Raw genomic sequence first — 9628 nt, 5'->3', positions numbered from 1 at the left:
TAAGTTAAACTGAGGGTCTCAGACATGGCATATGTATGTTTGTTTGGAACATTTCATTTACATAGCCTATATTTCTTTTGTAAAACTGTAAAAACTGTGCATGTTGAAGATTGTGTGTTTGCGGGCTCTCTGGAAGGCTCTATTTTACTGCCCACGTTTGGTGCTCTTGAGTCGATGTGTGTGGCCTGGATTGGGATGGCTGTTGGCCAAGACAGACAAAGGAAGAAGCGAGGACCAAGCCGGTTGATTGATCAGGTGCCATTTATCCCATTCTCCCCGTGCCTGTCCCAGTCTTTCTGAGCCTTCCATTCTGGTCTCACACTGCTCCTCTTGTCTGTCCCACTCATATCTCCATGCTCCATCTCCAGCTTGGGCTCTCTCTCTCTCCATGTGCCTGCTCCTATATTCTTCTACATTCTCTCTCTGTCCCCCTTGCTAGCCTCTTCATGGTCTATCTTGCTGCCCTGCTCTCTCCTCTCTCCAGCTCTCTTCTCTCCAACTCCCCTATCTCTCCAGGCTGACAATGCCCCCAGTCAGGTAGCCAAATCAACATAAGAAAGTCCTTCCTGAGGGCCCACCAAGTTCAAAGGGAACACCTCCTAGGATATTCCAAAGCCCTTCCTGACTGCCTAAGGGCAAAATACCTCCTAAGGCATTTTTCTCTTTTCCTCAGTCCAGTAACTATCAACATATCAATACTAGCTATTTTTGTATGGACACAGTAAGAGATAACATTGAGACTTGTAGGGCAGCTCTCCTGGTAGCATCTTGCCACAGACTCAGACTACAGCACTCAGGCCAGATTAATCATTCCTAACCCTAGCAGGGTCCAAATCTAGTTATTACTTTCTGGATCATGACAGCATTTGTCCATGACCAAGCTCTTAACTTATAGTTAAGCACTATGGCTCATTGGCCAGGCCCATCTCCATGCCAGGGTAGCACATAATTTACTGCTTGCCCTGGTTCCATCCAGTCCCTCATTGGAACCCTGCTTTTGGGGGAGCTAGGAAGTAAAGGCAGCTGAGGCTTAGGTGAGAGAACAGATGCCCAGGAGGGAAATATTACTTAGAGTCACATTACAAAAGCATGTTTTCTTGTGTCCATACAAAAAGGACATTGCACTGAATAAACTATGCAAACGACTTAGGAAGAAGAGAAAAACAATATTTACAAGTCAACAGAGCACAAAGAAAGTTACAAATAAACACAGAGGAATGGAAGCACTGTGGTGGGAACAACCCAATAAACCTAAATTACCTGAGGCTATGCAGGAAGGACAAAACAGTGTTATCCTACATGAAACCTTATATTATAGGCTTTTTTTCTTCTCTGGAGAAGCATATGTTCTCTCTTGAAGATGTTTATCTCTCTCCTCTGCTTTTTCTACTCTGAAGAAGACTATGTTGTCTTTTGAACACGTATTTCTTTCCTTTTCTCCCTTGATACCTCTCTAGGTAAATTTCTTTCAATAAAAATTATCAAAGGAAAGAAGGAAGGAAGAAAAGAAGGAAGAAATCTAGGAAGGAAGGAATAAAAGCCATCAATTCACTTGTATCACTTGTTATCCCATTGTTCATCAATTTGCTCAAGTGGTCGCCATTAATGTCTCCATTCATCCCTGCCACATGCTAGCGTAGCCCAATGGCATATTGGGAGCTCTTTAAGGGTCAGGGGAATGAGACCTGTTATTGTTACTATTTTTTGGCATATTAAATACCTCACAGGTAGCTTGCCAGGCCCTGCCGCATGGGTGGGACACTCTCAGCGACTTGCCAGACTCTCCGAGAGGGACAGAGACTTTTGATTTTTTACAGTCTCTGGATCTTGGCCGTTGATGATATTGCATGGTGCTGGGGGCAGTTGGTTTGTGTGACTGCGAAGCTACTGGAAAATGGGGATTCTGGGTGAAGAGGGCCTGGAAATGGGGGATCTTCGTGGAGGGGGCCCAGTCCTGCTCCGAGCAACCTTGGAGATCTCAGCCCTGGGTCCCACATACTTGGGTTCCTCTGCTGGTTCCCTCATGCGTGAGTCTAGTGCGAGCGTGTGGAGAGTGGTCTTGAGCATAGCTGTGACTGGGTTCTGTAGGTTTTCAGCTGCCGGGGTTCTGCTTGGGGTGGGGAGGGAAACTCAACCTGCCCCCTTCCAAGGGGCCCCAGTGAAGACAGCCTTGTGCAGGGTCAGGAGATTCTGCCATTTTTAAAATTTTTGCATTTCTAATTTTTAAAAACATTTTATAAAGTAGTTCACAATATTTGATTACATGTAATATCCAAACACCAATCACACCACCATTACATCTTCCCTCCACCATATTTCAGATGTTTCCATCTCAAACCCCAAGGCAGAACCAAAATAATAGATTTTGTTTGTTATGAAAAACGGCTGAAAATGCTACAAAAAGTTTCCTTAGAGGAAAGAATGTGCAGATTGTTGTATTTCACTGAGGGGCTATTAAGTGCTATTCAGAGATCCCTAACATGTTGTTAAAGGTTGAGCATTGCGTGCATATGTGTGTGTGTGTGTGTGTGTGTGTGTGTGTGTGTGTGTGTGTGTGTGAAAAACTATTTTCCTCTAAGATTGGTTGCCTCCTACTTTGAACTCCATCAAATGTCATGTGGTACTCTTGGAGTATGGGTAGAATGTGTGGTGTGAAGTGTCCAGGAATAGGTTAACTCGTGGGTGAGGCTAAGCCCGTGCATGTGGAGAGCAGCTGTGAGCATAGTCGCGGTTGAGTTCTGGAGGTTTTCGGCTGATAGGGCTGAGTCCCTTCGGGCAGGGAAGGATCTCACCCACCCCCCTCCAGGGCACTCCAAATAAAACAGCTTGTTGTGGGGTCCAGTCATGGTTATGTCGAACATCATGTTATTCTCCCTTTTGGGAGAGAAGGACATGCGACTCTGGATGGTGACCGGTGACAAGATTATCTGGTGCCAGCCAAGGGTGGTTTATGGGAGTGACTGCTCAGTTGCAGGAGATGTGGGTCGGGGTGGCGTCTCCAGTTCCTGGTCCTGGTTGAAGCCAGGTTTCTCACTCACAAGGTACCAAATACCTGGCTTTTCTGGGGGTTCCCTTGTGGGTGAGGCTAGGCCCAAGCATGTGGGGAGTGGCCGTAAGCATGGAAAGCCATACATTTTAAAGAATATGAAAACTTTGAATGTTAGAGCATTTATGTTATTGAGGTTTGTTCCTATTGCTGATTATGGTTCATTCAATTGATTTATTAAACTAATTACACAAATTTTGTTTTCATTGTGCACAATCAACAGGAAGTCTCTGTTCAGCTAGCTTACTGATCAGCTAATGCTTGGACAGAATTTTCCTTAAATTTCTGTAACCAATGAGAATCTTAGTATTCTCTGAGTGGCTCTGTTTGCCTGCTGGTGTACATATTCCACACCCAGTCAGTTTATAGTGTCTTAGCATTCATTTATTGCTTATGTGGAACTTTAAAGTGAGCCAGAAGTGATAGCCTAGGGCCTTTTCAGATCTCTCATGATTATGTGTAGAGCTTTGGGCATATACACAGACTTAGGCAAGAGCACAGTCTTGTAGATTTATGGGTATATATAGGAGCTTTTTGAAACGTCCTGTGGCTATATCGTTGTTCTGCTTTCCCTTTTAAACCGTGTTGTTCACCTTATATTTATCCAACTGTTACTCAGAGCATTAGGCAGTTTCAATGTTAAGAACTGCCATGAATATTTTTTAACATATTCCCCCTTGGGATCCCTCACTGAGCAATATCTCAGGTCAATTAAAGACAAGACTTGAAAGTGGGATTCTTTCAGAAAATCACAAGCCAAATAATGACAATTTTCTGGCAACGGGGATTTGAAAGAGGTCCAGCCCTGTTCTTCTTTCCCTCTGGTGACTGTCAGACTGCTGATTTTCACTGTAACTCCATACTGCTTTCAAGGCTAGAGTGGAGTTGGAGAAAGCTGAAGGCAATCAAATAAACTATAGCAACAAAGTTTATGGTAACTATCAATAACAAACCATTTTTTAAAACAAATGTTCATATTTTGCCTCAATTTGATTAATTTTAAGAATTATGAAAATTGGGCTGGAGCACAGCCGGTAGTATGTTTGCCTTGCACACAGCTGACCAGGGTTCTATTCTTCCGCACCTCTCAGAGAGCCTGGCAAGCTACTGAGAGTATCGTGCTCCCACGGCAGAGCCTCACAAGCGCCCTGTGGTGTATTTGATATACCAAAAACAGTAACAACAAGTCTCACAATGGAGACATTATTGGTGCCCACTTGCTATGAAAATTATCTTTTTATAGTTCTGGCAATACAATTGTATTACTTTTGTAGAGGAATTTTTAAAATTATTTCCCCATCTCTTTATATAGTAAAGGTAAAGGTAAAGGCTCTCCCGTTGTTCGTCGATTTGCTCGAGCGGGCCCAGTAATGTCTCCATTGGAGACTTTGTTGTTACTTTTGTTTGGCATATCGAATACTCCATGGGGAGCTTGCCAGGCTCTGCCGTGTGGGCGAGATACTCTCGGGCTCTCCGAGAGGGGCAGAGGAATCGAACTCGGGTTGGCCATGTTGGCTGCATGCAAGGCAAACGCCCTACCGCTGTGCTATCGCTCCATCTCTTTATATATTTTCTTTAATTAAGATAGCATTAAACTCTACTTATATATCCTGTTCTCTAGAGTTCTTTCTTATGTATTACGGTTACTACTCAAATTATTAATTAAAATATGTGGCTGGGAACATGAGTTACACACTGAAGTTTCATTTTGGAGAGTAATGGAAGGTAGACTTTAAAAAGTCCATCATTTTAATGAAAAAGTGAAATTAGGAAAGAACAGGATTCATAAGTTCAGTGCACCCCAAAACTTTTATCCCAAGAAACAAGAATTTAGAGGCTAAAGATCTATATAAAAGAGGTAGAGTTGCATACGTTATGCTATGAGTTTAGTTCCTGGCATCACATGCCTCCCTCACCACTACGAGGTACGACCCTGACAGCCTCCAGTACTGATGAACCGTAGCAGCACTGAATCAGTGGGACTGAACACTGCATCATGAGGCCCACACAGCCAAACTAAAAAATTAAAACCTAGGTGACTTCAGGCCCCTGAGCACTGCTTGGGAGCCACTATACCCCCAAAGAGAAACAGAAATCAATGACACTATGGAAAGCTAGTAAGGGATAAGGAAAAAAGTGAATGACATATAGCTTCCTTCCTGCCCCCCAAATAAAAATGGAGTGTCATTCAAATTAATAGCTTTTTTGAACTGTAAAAAGTTTGATATCAATAAATGTAAGTTAGAACTTAGGCAGATGAAATGAAAATCAAGATCAAAGAGAATGGTAAAACTGTTGAAGATTAAATGACAAATTTATATGGAATTTTTAAGGGGGGATTCTAGTCAAATGTCAGCTCTCACTTGCTATTTACACATAGTCTGGGGGTGGGGCAGGATTTTTGTTTGGGGACATACCTAGAAGCACTTAGGTTTTATTCCTGGGTCTGCTCTCAGGGATTGCTCCTGGTGGTACTTAAGGGACCATATGTGAGGTTGGGGTTCAAACTTGGGTCAGCCACAAGTAATACAAGTATCCTTTAATAATATTACTCTGCCTCCTTTACACATACATACTCTTACTTTTTAGGTAGCATTGCATGGGGATGGGGAGTGGGTGGGGGCGGAACTCTTAAGAAAGCCATTTCATTTCATTTCATTTCATCATCCTGTTATTCGTCGATTGCTTCGAGCAGGCCCCAGTAACGTCTCCTTCATCCTAGCCCTGAGATTATATTCAAGGCTCTTTAGGAGAATGAGACCCATCATTGTTACTGGTATTTGGCATATTGGGTACGCCACGGGAAGTTTGCCAGACTCTGCCCTGTGGGCAGGCTACATTCGATAGCCTGCAAGTTTGTCCAAAGTAGGAATGAGACAATAAGATGTCATAAAAAAGATGTCCTGATAAGATGTCACAGTTCCGGGATCTGGATTTTATAGTCTCTGAGTCTTGGCCGCTGATGGGATTGCACGGCGCCAGGGGGCCAGGTGGTGGGTGTGACCCCCGCCTACTGGAATTTGGAGGATCTGGGTGGAAGATGCTCGACTCCAATTCGAGTAGGCTTGGAGGTCTCGACCCCGGAACCCGCGTGGCTTTGTCCCTCTGCCAGTACCTTCATGTGTGCGGAGAGTGGTCTCAGCTTGGTGGTGGCTGGTCCTGGAGGTCTTCGGCTGCCGTAGCCCTGGTCGGGGCGGGGAAGAAAGCTCAACCCGCTCCCCTTCAAGGGACTCCGGGAAGGAACACCCAGGCGCGGGGGCAGAGACTGCACTGTTCTCGTCCGGGATCTGGATTTTATAGTCTCTGAGTCTTGGCCGCTGATGGGATTACACGGCGCCAGGGGGCCAGGTGGTGAGTGTGACCCCCGCCTACTGGAATTTGGAGGATCTGGGTGGAAGATGCTCGACTCCAATTCGAGTAGGCTTGGAGGTCTCGGCCCCGGAACCCGCGTGGCTTTGTCCCTCTGCCAGTACCTTCATGTGTGCGGAGAGATTCCAAATTAGCGATCTCTTTAACCAGATGGGCTGGAGCGATAGCACAGCAGGTAGGGCATTCGCCTTACAAGCGGCCAACATGGCCGACCCGAGTTCGATTCCTCCACCCCTCTCGGAGAGCCCGGCAAGCTACCAAGAGTATTCGATATGCCAGACACAGTAACAACAAAGTCTCCAATGGAGACGTTACTGGGCCCGCTCGAGCAAATCGACGATCAACGGGAGGGCCTTTCTTTCTTTCTTTCTTTAACGAGATTATGTTATTTCTAGGTACCTAGAAAGTCAGATCTGCCATTCTCGGAGACCATGGGGAATACTAGGAGCAGTTAAAGGTGCTGCGGGCATAGTCTGAAATAATGTGGTACCTCCCTCCATACCTTGTCTTGAGATTGGCTGCTAGAAATGAACTACCATTTGAATGGAGTCTTAAAACAATGAAAACAACTCATTATTCAGTGAAGTGGGCCTTCTGTGTGATAGATTTAAGGCTGTGTTAGAGGCTAAAGTAGACATAACTTATTTTAAAATCAATTTCCTCACATAATTTATATTTTAAGAACCAAAATATCGAAGCTCTGTGCTTTCTCCTACTAAGTGAACATTCATGACCTTTACTCTTTGCTTAGTTCATTTCCCTTTAAATATGTTTTACTGTAAAGTAGAGCTCATACAAAGTACACAAGACATAAATGTACAGTTCAATAAATTATCACAAAGCAAGCATCAACGTTACCACTACTCAGATAAAGAATAGGCTATTGACAATACCCAGTGACCCTCTTTAACTTTTTCTTTTCAAGAGCACCTTAAAATTAACTTTGTTTTTTTTTTATTTTTTGTCAACTACAGACATAAGAATTATATTCTGTTAAGAACGGAGGTGATAGGAAAGCAGTTAAAAGTCAGTGTGTTACAGAAGTAGGAATTAGGTTCTAAACTTGGAAACTGAACTCTTGTGACAGAGTAAAATAGATTCGTGTTGTAATATTGGCATAAAACCAGAGGAAAATCTTGCATATGATTTAATATTGAACTTTTGTTCTTACCCTAGAAAATGGGAGAGATTCTGTTTCAAACTGTTGTTCAGTATAAATGTGACAGACCAATAGAAAATAAGACATATGCATGCTGATAGATTATTTATGGAGAATAATTCTTTGTTAATAAAAACATTAAATGTACTTTAATATGTAACAGTTCTCATTGTCAGAGACTTCTCTTGAAATAGTAAATACATAGAATATAGGGGCCAGAGTGATAGAACAGTGGGCAAGCACTTGCCTTGTATGCGGACAACCAGGATTTGGTCCTCCATGTCCCATATGGTCCCTTGCACCTGGACAAGGGTGATTCCTGAGTGCAGAGCCTGGAGATGTAGCTCTCCCACAAAAAAATTACATAGAATTCAAACATATTTGACAAACTGAAACATTTTTTCATGGGTATAAAATTAAGCATTTTAAATAAAGACAGACTCAGAAGATACTTTTTTAAACATATATGATGAAGTCATGTAAGTATGTATTAGCTTCATTATAGACAACCCATAATTAACATAGTAATAATAACACTTTGATAAACCTGACTTAATTCATGGTACAGGTGAATTTATAACCATTACTTTTGCATCATTGGCAATAGTTTCAACAGAGGGAAAAATTTAAATTATATTTTGAGTATTTCTTTGATACTTGTCTTAACCTTATCAGCCCCAGTAAAGGATTTCTGAGATTAGCGCAAAAACAATACTTTGACACTTTGAATACTATTGCAAACAAAATACATTTACTTTTTGTAAAGGGTATAAATAAATTTTTCTGAAATTTTAGTTTTTGCTCCTGTCTCTGTATAATTACTGACTCGGCATCACTGGACTCTGTCTGTTGCTACAATTCGGTTTTCTGGGTTGTTGTTTCTGATACCTGAACACAATTTGCATTTTCAGCAAGATGCAAAACAAAAGAAAACTGTGTGCCTGAGTCCAGAAGACAAGAACTCCATAACTCAAGGTTAAGTTCTTCCCTTGACTTCTGTCAACATGCATTTCTTTTAGCGATCTCTAAATTCCTAGCTCAGCTTTACTCTGCACTAGTTCATTGCTTATTCTACTCTTTTCTTCACTTGGTATTTTCTAAGAAAATTGGGTGAATGTGGAAGACAGCTGGGAGAAAGAAATAAGGATTAAGATTGATAAAATAAAGAATAGTAAAGAAAGATGTCTCTTTTCTTGCTTGCAAGGAAGCAAATCCTTCAGTCAGGCTGCTCTCCTACTACTGTGTCAAGGTGACTTGAATCATGAGCAAGTGCTTGTCAATCAATGGTCATCTCTTTTGACTTTCAGGTATTGGTCTAGTCATTCTTTAGCAGCTTGTACCAATAATAGCAAAAACAAAGAGTGAGCCCAGTCTTACACTTCCTTAAGCAAGCTTCGTGCTAGATAGCTTATTGTAATCAGGAAATTCTGGCTAATATCCTGTTTCATTTCTTTTGCTTCCTCATTGTTGGTAGCTAATTTCCCTATTCTGTACTACTGAACAAATCTATTTTGCAGGGAATCTATTCTAATGATGATAGCACTAAGGCATGTTTAGGTCTCACATAATGGAAAGCAAACGGTCTAAGAAGGAATTAAATCTGTTCAGGGCAGATAATAACCTTCAGCCATGTCATACTTTCGTCATTGTCATATTTTCTGTACAAATTTAATAGAGATTCAAAATGTAAATAAAAATAAAAACAGGTTAATGTGCCTTTATTTGGACTTTTGGGCCACATCCAGCGATTCCTATGCCTTACTCATTACTCTGCATTCAGGAATTTCTCCTGGTGGTGCTTGGGGAACCATATGGGATGCCAGGGATCAAACCCGATTGGCCATATGGAAGGAAAATGACATATATTCTCTCTCTAACCCCCTAAAGTGCATTTTCTTTTTTTTCCTGTTTCTCCATTTTTAAATTTTTTTTATTGAATCATTGTAAGATAGACCCTTACAAAACTATTCATGATTAGATTTTAGTCATACAGTATTCCAATACTCATCCATTCACCAGTGTGCATTTCCCAGCACCAATGTCCCTTAGTTCCC

This window comes from Sorex fumeus, unplaced genomic scaffold (assembly GCF_029834395.1).
Source record: "Sorex fumeus unplaced genomic scaffold, SorFum_2.1 ptg000171l, whole genome shotgun sequence".
In the NCBI taxonomy this organism is placed as follows: domain Eukaryota; kingdom Metazoa; phylum Chordata; class Mammalia; order Eulipotyphla; family Soricidae; genus Sorex; species Sorex fumeus.
Note: the sequence above shows the minus strand (reverse complement) of the source record.